This window comes from Octodon degus, unplaced genomic scaffold (genome assembly GCF_000260255.1).
Source record: "Octodon degus isolate 3935 unplaced genomic scaffold, OctDeg1.0 scaffold00126, whole genome shotgun sequence".
Classification (NCBI taxonomy): Eukaryota; Metazoa; Chordata; class Mammalia; order Rodentia; family Octodontidae; genus Octodon; species Octodon degus.
Window position 1 is genome coordinate 6,273,868 of NW_004524702.1, and position 10,164 is coordinate 6,284,031.

At 44.5% G+C, this 10,164-nt stretch overlaps 1 long non-coding RNA gene and 1 other non-coding gene across 2 annotated transcripts; both read left to right on the forward strand.

Moving 5' to 3' along the window:
• The first annotated feature begins 433 nt into the window (after positions 1–433).
• On the forward strand, positions 434–8,697 carry LOC111812502. Its single transcript, XR_002817995.1, has 4 exons — positions 434–536; positions 5,396–5,520; positions 5,787–5,868; positions 8,220–8,697. It is a non-coding gene; the product is annotated as an uncharacterized LOC111812502 (long non-coding RNA).
• LOC111812516 lies at positions 4,955–5,122 on the forward strand. The gene has a single exon (XR_002818007.1). It is a non-coding gene; the product is annotated as a small nucleolar RNA SNORA81 (small nucleolar RNA).
• Positions 8,698–10,164: the final 1,467 nt, after the last annotated feature.

Here is a 10,164-nt window from a genome sequence, read left to right on the forward strand (position 1 = left end):
TTTCTAAGTGATTGACTTCTTTTAGATTTACTGAGTCCTTTCTTCCTCTTTCCTTAGCTTTCCTCCATTTTTTCCCCTTTTTTGAATAGGATATCTCACTTATTTTGTATTTTCTGAGCATTGCATTAGAATATTCCACAGATACTAGTATGAGATGTATCTTTATAGTATTTTTTAAGATAGGTAATAATTCCGATTTTGAGGTTCTTAAGAGAAGGCGTTTCTTGCCGCAACGTGAGCACGCACCTCTCCGCCCCGCCCCGCCCCGCCCCGCCCCGCCACGCCACGCCTCGCCACGCCTCGCCACGCCTCGCCTCGCCTCTATCCCGAATGTCTCGCCTGATTGGTCGAGTTCTTGGCTCTGGCCTGGACGGTGGCCAGAGCAGGCCAAGAGGCTTCCACGCTTAACCGAGCGCTAATTGGGGTGGGGGGTAATAGAGTTTGTACCATCTCCAGTTGGGCTCGGGGACGTGACGCGCTAGCGGCGGTGGAGAGGAACCGGTGGCAGCGTCTCCAAGGCTGCTGTAGCCGCCGAGGTAACGGTGGGCAGAGCACGGTGGGGCACCGGCCGGTACCCAGGGACTCGGGAGAGAGGACCGGATTCGGCGCGTCAGCTGATTCGGTGCCCAGCCCCCCTGCCCGGAGAGGCCACACCCAGCCCTCGGGTCCCTCCGCACCAGAGGCAGGGAGCGGAACGCTTTTCTAATTCCTCTTTGTCCATTGTTATCTAGGGACTCAGACTCATTCTATAGATTGTAATCCATCAGTATTTGTCTATTTATTTATGGGTTTTTGTTTTTGTTTTTAATACCGGGCATCCATCTCGGGACCTTGTGCTCGCCAGGCAGGCACTTACGCCGCTAAGCTATCCCCCAGCCCCCTCAGGATTTATTTGTTACTCAGTTATGCCACTGTTTAGCCAGTGGGAATCTGCAAATGGATCATTTTCATTGGTTGCCGTCATCGCATCTTCTAGCACACGATATTCCAAGCCTGCCTTGGTCTCCGCTCCTGCCCCGGAGTCAGCGATTTCTCTTGCTTCCTTTTATTAAACGCATTACCGTATGACCATACATCTGGACACATCTGTTTCTGTCTATATACGTATATCTTCACATTTTTTTTAAAAAAATACAAGTTTATAATGTCACCTCAGTTCCAATGCAGCATCTTAGCGTTTGCCTGCCCTGGTCTCCTCTGTCCTTAATTGTGTGTGCCTTCTCCCGGAGCAAGAAAGTTGGCTTTCACTGTTCACAGCATGGTCACTTAGTTGCTCAAGATTGTCATGTACATAGTTTCAAAGCTGCCCACAATGCCAGCCAACCCACCAGAGTTCAGTGCTGGTGTACAGTGCTTTTTGTCTTTAGTGTCTAGAATGAAGAAGATAAAGGTTACAAAGGATGTCATATTCTGTGGTTATATAGGCTACAAAAATCTCTGTAATTATAATATGGGACTGATGTGTGAATGTATAAAAAGGCAAGTAGAATAGAACAGGAAAATGCAAAAATAGGCCCAAAGGCACATGGAAAGGTAAAGATGGTATTGTACATCTTTGGCAGAGAGCTAGATTTTGCAGTAAAATGGTACTAGGCCAAAAGGGCTGATCATTTAGGAAAGATGAAATTAGACCCGTGCCTCATATCATGTACAAAAATAAAGTCCAAGGCAAGTAGGGATCTCAGTGTGAAAAATAAAACTGTTCCAAGAAAGAGAGAAAGAAAGAAAGAAAGCACCATTTTCTAACTATAACTCAAGATCCACAAACAACAAATGAAAAGATGTGATTAATTTGACTACATAAAATAAATTGCATGACAAATCCACCACAAGTAAAGTTAAAAGACCAAAAGAAAATATTTGGAAAATGTATCTCAGGTAAAGGATTGTTAAAATTTTTAAAAATTATTTATTTATTTATTTGGTACAAGGTCTTGCTTCACAGCTCAGACTCGTAGTGATCCTCCTGTCTCAGCCTCCCCAGCACTGGATTACAGGTATGCGCCACCACACCCAGTTTCAGCTCTGGCACAGTGTGCCCCGTGTCCCAGGGGCTGGCACAGCATGTGGTACTGGGAACCAAACCCAGGTCACTGTGCTTGCCAGAGAGGCCCTTAGACTGCTGAGCTATCTCCCAGCCCAAGGATCTTTATCTCTAATAGTTAAATTTGAATTTTAGATCTCTTCCAGATTAACTTTGTCCATTTACATCAAGAGTGGCACACAGTTGAACATTTTGCGTCATGGTATGTCAACGTAGAAAATGTACTGCCTTTAAAGAGAAGTATCTTGTACAGCAATTAACCACTAAGAAGAATATATGCAGTGTATTATTTGTTGAAACTGTACTTCCGATTTGATTTGAAACTGTCTCATTGCTATCTGTTTATCAATAAAACTTTGAAAAAAAATAAAAAAATAAAAAATAAAGAGAAGTATCATTCATTTAAAAAATACTTATAGGGCCAGCCAGATAGCTCAGCAGACCAAAGCGCCTGCTCAGGCACCAGGGTCCGATCGCCAGTATACCATGCCAGCCCCGCCCTCTAGGGCTCACCGAGAGGATGATGGAGATTGGGTGTGGTGGTGTGCACCTGTAATCCCAGCACTTGGGAGGCTGATAAACAGGAGGATCACTAGGAGTCTGATCTGTGTAGTGAGGCCCTAGTAGACCCTGTACTAAATACATAAAAAGTAAATAAATAAAATAAATAAAAAATACCTACATCCTGTGTCTTAGGGCTTGAGAAGTAAACCCTGAGGTAGGAATTAATGTTTAAATGATTGATTACAGAGTTTCCAGAAAAAAAAAAAAAATAGAAGAGGAACAGCAGGAGGATGGATGGAAAGAAAGCAAGCCAGCAGCCAGCCAGGCACTCTGTGACACTCCCCCCCCCCCAAAGCTGCAGGCTGCACAGCTGTGATGTCCATGTAGTGAGTTTTTTATTGACCTCACCCAGAGAACCAGCAAGCTGGTGTTCAGTACATCTCTGCCCGTAGGTCATCGGCCCAGGGCTGCCCTCAGGAAGGAGCTAAATTCCCAGGTACTTCAGATTTTATAAAAAATGAATACTGGGGCTGGGGAGATGGCTCAGTAGAATAAGCGCTTACCTGGCAAGCGCAAGGGTCTGAGTTCAATTCCCAGTTCCGCCAAAAATAAATAAATAAATAAATAATGAATACTTAGCTTAGATAATATAAAGTCTCTCCAGCACCTTCTTTTTAATTTTTATCTGTGCACACGTGGAGTTGCAGGTCTGTAAAACTGAGAAACCGAAGCTTTCATTCTGTCCAAGTAGACTAGGATCTGTGCTCTTTGTGTCGATTGTCGTCAGTGTTTTTGTTTCTGAGGTGGGCTCGCTATGTGTTCTAGGCTGGCCTTGAGCTCACTGGGTAGCTTAGGCCAGCCTCAATTCATGGCAACCCTCTTGCCTCAGCCTCCGGAGTGGAGGGATTACAGGCACGCGCCACCACGTCTGCCTCTTCAAGTTTAAATGTAGGGTGCAACAGGAACACCGCGGCGGTGTGCTGCGGGCTGCGGGTCTTAGTTCTCTGTGATCCGTCTGCTTCAGGCTGTTTTCAGAGCTCACGGGCGTCTTTGCTGTGGAATAAAGTCTGTCTTAAGAAATCTGTAGACTTCGTCAGATCAGGGTGTACAAGCCAGCTTCCTGTTGTAGAAAGACGTTTATTTTTAAGTTAATGATCATCAGTAAATACATGTCTGAACAATGTGCTTCTTTCATCATTTGTACATCTTATACATATAATAATGTAAAGAATGTTTATTCTTTGTTTTTTAAAAATTACCAGCCGAGGAGATGGCTCAGTGGAATAAGTGCTTCCCTGGCAAGCTCAAGGACGTGAGTTCAATCCCTGGTTCCACCAAACCCCCCCCCCAAAAAAAAAAATTACCTAACTGGTATCTCAAGGAAATAAGCATCCCTAGCTTTAAAAGACACAAAAATTAATTTAAAATGAGGCGCAGAGGTAGTATTGTTGAATTTCTCCCCGGGGAAGACCCCTCGCTTCCTTTCCTTCCTTCCCTATGGTGCTAGGTGCTCAGCCCACACTTCAATGAAACATTTTGTAACTGTCAAGTTACTCATTTTTGAGGAACCAGATGAGAATTTTCAACTAGGGCAGTGGTGGCACACCTGTGGCATTGGTGTTGTTTTTCTTTTAAGCACTTAGCAGTCCAATTATGTAAGTTTAGGAAAAATTTGCATTTTTTCATTAATTTTATAAGATAATATAACAGGAAATATAAAAATGACAGTTTCATCCAGTGTATTGAGTACAAGAATTGAGCAGCTGAAACGACACCTGAGAGTGCTGCCAGAGTAAACTGTAAGGTGGTTAAGTGGTGAAGACAGACGTGTTCATGTATGAGTTGTTTTTTCTCAACCAAACCTTAGTATTCAGGCTTAACTTCAGTGTTGGCACTTCGCAGTAAACAAGTGGGTTTTGGGTTGCAGTTGAGCGCTTGTCTCTAAGAGGTTTGCCGTCACTGAGCTAGGGATTAAGGGTCAAATCTATGAGATTTTCTAGATGTTAAATGCAGGTATGGAGGTGTGCACAGGGCTGAGCTCTGGCTGGATAGCTGGGAAGCACTCTGTGGTTGCCCCTGCTGAGAGGAAGGTTGCCCACAGTCTCTGTCCAGCTCACTTCTGTAGGAAGGGACGCTTGGTCACAAGCATTTCTCCAGTGTCATTACGAAAACTATTGCATCTACTTAGTTAATTTTTCAACATTCTTAGTTAGCGTTTCTAAGCATGTGTTGCTTTCTGCCTCGGTGCCAAGTAATATGCCAGATGTGACCAAGAAGCTAATGAGATCCACTTCCGGTGAGGAAGGGTCAGCCCGTGGAGGGATCGGGTTTTACAGTACTTTTGGAAGGGGGTAATGTTTTTCTCATTGACACACATAAAAACAATAGCCAAGGCTTTTTCATTTTACCTTTTTTTATTGAAGCTCTTTGCTGAAATTGAAGAAGGTTGGATTATGTCTAAGTATTTGTAATAGGGCTAGCAGCGTATACACAAGAAGAAGAAACAAGGCAGGGCGTGGTGGCACACGCCTGATCCAGCACTTGGGAGGCTGAGGCAGGAGGATTGCTATGAATGTGAGCTACACAGTGAGTTCAAAACCAGCCTGCACTATTGAGCAAGAAAGATTCTGCCTCATAACAAAACAAAGCAAAATGAAGGGGAAACAGCTGACCCCCTGTACCCAGCAGAAGGAAAAAGTGGATGAATCTTTTTTAAGTCTCCAGTTCTTTGTTCCAAGATTTTGTATTTAGGTATAATTAATAGAATAAATGGTCTCTGCCAGTGGTGGAATGGAAATGCCTTTTGTTCTAGTACGAAGAGGAATTAACATTTTTTTCTTTTTGAAGTACTGGGAGGAAATTGTGTGTTCTTTGTGACCCAGGAAGAACCAAGCGGTCCTGCTGTTGTTTGTAGAACGGAGGGCAAAGTTTGTACCAACTTCAGGAAAGTCGTGACGTGCTGTCAGATCATGGTAAGAGCTGTCATTGTGCAGCGTTGCTAATTAGGATGCTGTTAATATCTACTTGCTGTCTCAGTATACAGAGGCAGGATCTAGTCACGGTGTAGCGGCGAAGTGCTGCACTGTTTGTGTTTCCTGCTCTAAATAAAACTGTCACCTTCCGGGCCCTGCCTGCTGTGGTGCCCCAGCAGCAGGGATGCTTGGTCTCAGACAGGCCACCATTCCAGCCTGGGGTTGACGAGCCAGTCTTGACAACAGGGCGTGTCAGTATTTTGCAGGTGGTGATGGAAGGGGAAAGATGTCACCTGGACAGGATTGGGATAAGAGACAAATGGGATTTTTGTCACTCACGACTAATTGGTGAGTATTCCAATCCATGTTTAATTACATTGTCAATGTGACAGAAGTTGGTTGGGAAGGTGGTTGCAGTCCTTTGCCCCCTCTAGCTGTGGGGGAATAAAGACCACCCTCCACAGTGACGTGTACTGTCCCGTACAGTTCATCACTACTTTGTGTCACACAAAAGTGGGCAGAAGTCACCCTTCAGATCCGAATTGGACGAATGGCTTGTAATCTCATTGGCTGACCATAGCTTTGTCCCACCTCATGCCCACCTAAGCGAGTTCCCATGTCTTCTCCATCGCCTTAGACCCGCCTCACTGCGTGGTTTTCCTCTATAAAAGTCCCTGAAGAGACAGCTTCCCAGGACTACCCGCTCGGGCCCCCTCCTGACTCTCTCTTGGACAGGAGCTTTCTTTCCCTCAATAAATATATTCTGCTCATAAAAAAAAAAAAAGAATTGGACATATGCTGTCACGTCAGATTCTTGATTGTTACCTACAGCTAAGGGCTGCAGCTATCCGCGGTGACCTGCCCACCACCCAGCAAAGGCGTAGTCTCAGCTGTGTTTCACTTGCTTTGGCTCCTTCACTTTTATTCTGGTGAAATAAATTCATGTATTGGTTTTCAAGGTCGTTTTTGTTAGTCAGAGAACTTTTACTTTTTTTATTTTTTATTTATTTTTTTTTCAAATTTCAGATCAATTTTATTGGAGCGTAATTTTCTTTTTTTTTCTTCAAAATTTTATTGATAAACAGATAGCAATGAGACAGTTTCAAATCAAATCGGAAGTACAGTTTCAACAAATAACACACTGCATATATTCTTCTTAGTGGTTAATTGCTGTACAAGATGCAGACTTGAGATTCCTATTTACAAACACCATTAGAACAAATCATTCTATTCATTAAGAGAATGCAACTATACATCCATCCTAACCACTTTGAATACACAGATACAAAATGGACATTCATCGGTATACCCCATTTTTTCTAAGTTCCGTTATTGAATATTATAGGTGTGTAAACTCAGCAAAATATTCTAAAAGAGTCCAGTAGCCCATAATAGCATTGGGTCTTCTGTTTAACTGGCAATGTCAGAAATTGTTGACCTGAGCCCCCACAGCTCAACAACAGCATGGCTTTACTTCCTATATTTCGTCTTCATACTTTTCTGCTGGATGGTTAAGACCAAGGTAAAGCAGGACCTGTGCAACAAGAGTTGTAGCTTTTTGGTCTGAGAAGGTCAGTGAAATCCCCTCAGGATTTATCCTGAGATCCTGTACCTCAGATTGTAGAACCTTTGTCAGTGCAGCCATGTGGATGAGTCACGGCCATTGCTTGACCAGTGTGCTCTCTGTGAAAGCCTGAGAGAGTGTTTTCTCCCCATGTGACTCTCCTTAGGCACACTCTACGTCATCGATCACTTTCCTCTTTGGCCCCATAATCTTCTTGATCAGAAAATTTGGGACACTACTGAGGTCCATGACATTACAGTACAAGTTCTCATATGTCCTGAGTCTTAAATGACCTTAGAAGGTTAGGGCCAAAATGTTGGCTTTCCTTGTAGCCCTCCTTTTTCTCTAATTTTGGTCTGCAAACTTAGGTTGTTAGCCATCCAGAAGACAAGCTTATTGTTATTATCAAACAATTAAGGCTATCAAGCTTGACCTCACTCTCTCACTGCATTTCAAACATCTTAGGCATAATAAGAACAGGTATTTTTTGTCAAGTATTGATATGTTGAACTTTAAGTCCCTACATAATATGATAAAAAACATTTAAAAATTAGATTATATTTTAAAAATAGGATAAAGAATTCTATACTTCTCATGTTTGCACATAAGTCCAAAAATCCCACCATATACAACCTTGAAGCAGGACAGTCCCACAATATTCCTTTTCCTGTCTCTTGCTTTCATTCACCACCCCCTTCTTCTTGAACATCCACCTACCCGAGAGACATCTTAGCAGTAACTGTTAGCCAGAGAACTTTTAACTGAGGCAGATGAATCAGGAAAGTAACCTAGCACTTTGTAATGTAACGTTTGCTTAAGTTGTGCTCGGGGACATCAGTGGTCGACCCGTGTTCTGTGAAGAAGCAAGTGTGACATGTGACCCAGGTTTTGGACACTGTAGTGTTCATACTAGAAGGTTTAAAAACTCAGTGCCAACGTCCGCTCTAGTTCTCTCCCTCACACATACTTTTTAAGCCGTGTTGCTCACGTCTTGTGCTCGTGTGCAGCTTGTCACGGGCGCTTTCTGTGCACGTTCTGGTAGCTGCTTATGTTGTCCTGGCTTACTTTTAGCAGTGTCAGCACTAATGAACCGCGCCTTGCTACTAATGGAGGACTCATTTTATTTTCATAACAGCAATTGATAGAAGATGACAAGGAGGTAATCGGAAATGTCATGAACTTGACTTGGGGCGTAGAGTCAGAAGTGAAGTAGCATGATGTCTGGATAAACCTCGGTCTTCTTCTCTCAGCTTGGTGGTTTCATATTTTCAGTTCCTCCAGCAAGGATATTTGATTGGTTGTTCTGACAGAGAGCCGTGGTGGCAAATATGTTTCAGTCACTTGTGTCACAGCACAAGAACTGAGCAGAAAGCAATGGTAATTGTGGGTGAAAATAATAAATGTTTAGAGGTTGCTTCCCACTGGAAAAGGCTTAGGTCCCGGACCAAGGCTGTCCCGTAGACCGTTGTGCAGCGGCAGGAATGCTGTGCACACGCTGCTCAGTAGGAGTGGCAGCCACACGCAGGGCGGGATGTGACTCACGCAGCAGAGAAACGGGGTTTTCTCTTTATTTTGTTTTGTTTGTTATCTTGAGACAGAGTCTCACTGTGTAGTACAGGCTGGCCTTGAACTGGCAGTGATCCTCCTGCCTCTGTCTCCCAAGTGCTGGGATTACAGGCGTACACTAACACACCTGACTTCTATTTAGTTTTATTTATTTTACATCTAAAGTTACATGTGGGGGCTGGGGAGATGGCTCAGTGGAATAAGCACTTCCCGGGCAAGCGCAAGGGTCTGAGTTCAATCCCTGGTTCCGCTAAATAAATAAATAAATAAATAAAATTACATGTAGCGAGTGACTGATTAGTGGAACAGCATAATCTGAAACAGTAGTTAACATTTTAGAATTTACATTTGTACTTAACATTTGCAAGAATGTGTCCAAATGGATTATGTAACTGTCCTTTTGTTCTGTCTCCGGCATTGACAACTGTTCCAGGCTGCCTACCACGCCTGCCTTTGCTGTAGGCTTTAATTTCACCACCCCCTACCCAGTACCATTACCTGCTTTATAAATCGTAGTGCTGGAGTGCTGCATCCAACGCAGCTGCCAGGGGTGGAGGATGAAGCGAAACAAGAGCCAAGGTGCAGGAAGCTGGGATCGGGCGGAGCCGCCGGTCCTGGTGGGACAGACAGAACCGCCCAACAGCTGCAGCTGCTTTATTTATCTGCTTGGGAGGCTGTGGTCAGTTGAAACCCCTCTGCCTAGCAACTTGTCTGCCTGGCTCAGCTCGGGTGCTCGGTGTTCTCAGAACTGGCCTTGCTCAGCCTGCATGGGTGACCAGCCCCCAGCTTCAGCCTCTCCCACGCTGCACACGCCTGGTAAAAATCACACTTCGCAGCAAGATGAGTCTTGAATCCTTTTGTGTTAACCACAGCATTTGTTTTTTTCTAGATGTTCTAATCAATATCTACTTCTAAATTTTATTTTGTATAGAGTCTCACTAAGCAGTTCACACTCGTAGTGACCCTCTTGTCTCAGCCCACCCAGCGCTGGGATTCCAGGTGTGAACCTCCACGCTCGGTTTCCAGCCCAGCGTTCTGGGGCCGGCTCGGCACGTGGTACCAGGGATCGAACCTGGCTCCTTGTGCTTGCCAGGCAAGACCTCTGAGCTGTCTCCCCAGCCCCAATATCTAGTTCTTAAATTAAAAGCAGTCTATAATTTGGGGCAAATAATCAGCCGATAATGGTTAGCAAATTATTCACATTGTTCAGTAGTTTCTGTACTACCTGATTGGTAATACTCTGATTAATAATTTTTCTTTTTTTTTCTCATAGTTGGCAGCGAGGACTGATTTAGGAGACAGTTATGGCCCTACATATCAAACACGAGGATTCCTTGTGACGTTGAGTTTTGAGTTTTTCTGCAGTGGAGGCAACATCAGTGCGCACAGTCGGCCTCATCTCGCTGCTGGCGGGAGGGGCGGGCCGCTGCTGCGGCTGAGAAGGCGGCGGGGAGGGGCCGGCGGCGGGGAGGGGCCGGCGGCGGGGAGGGGCCGGCGGCGGGGAGGGGCCGGCG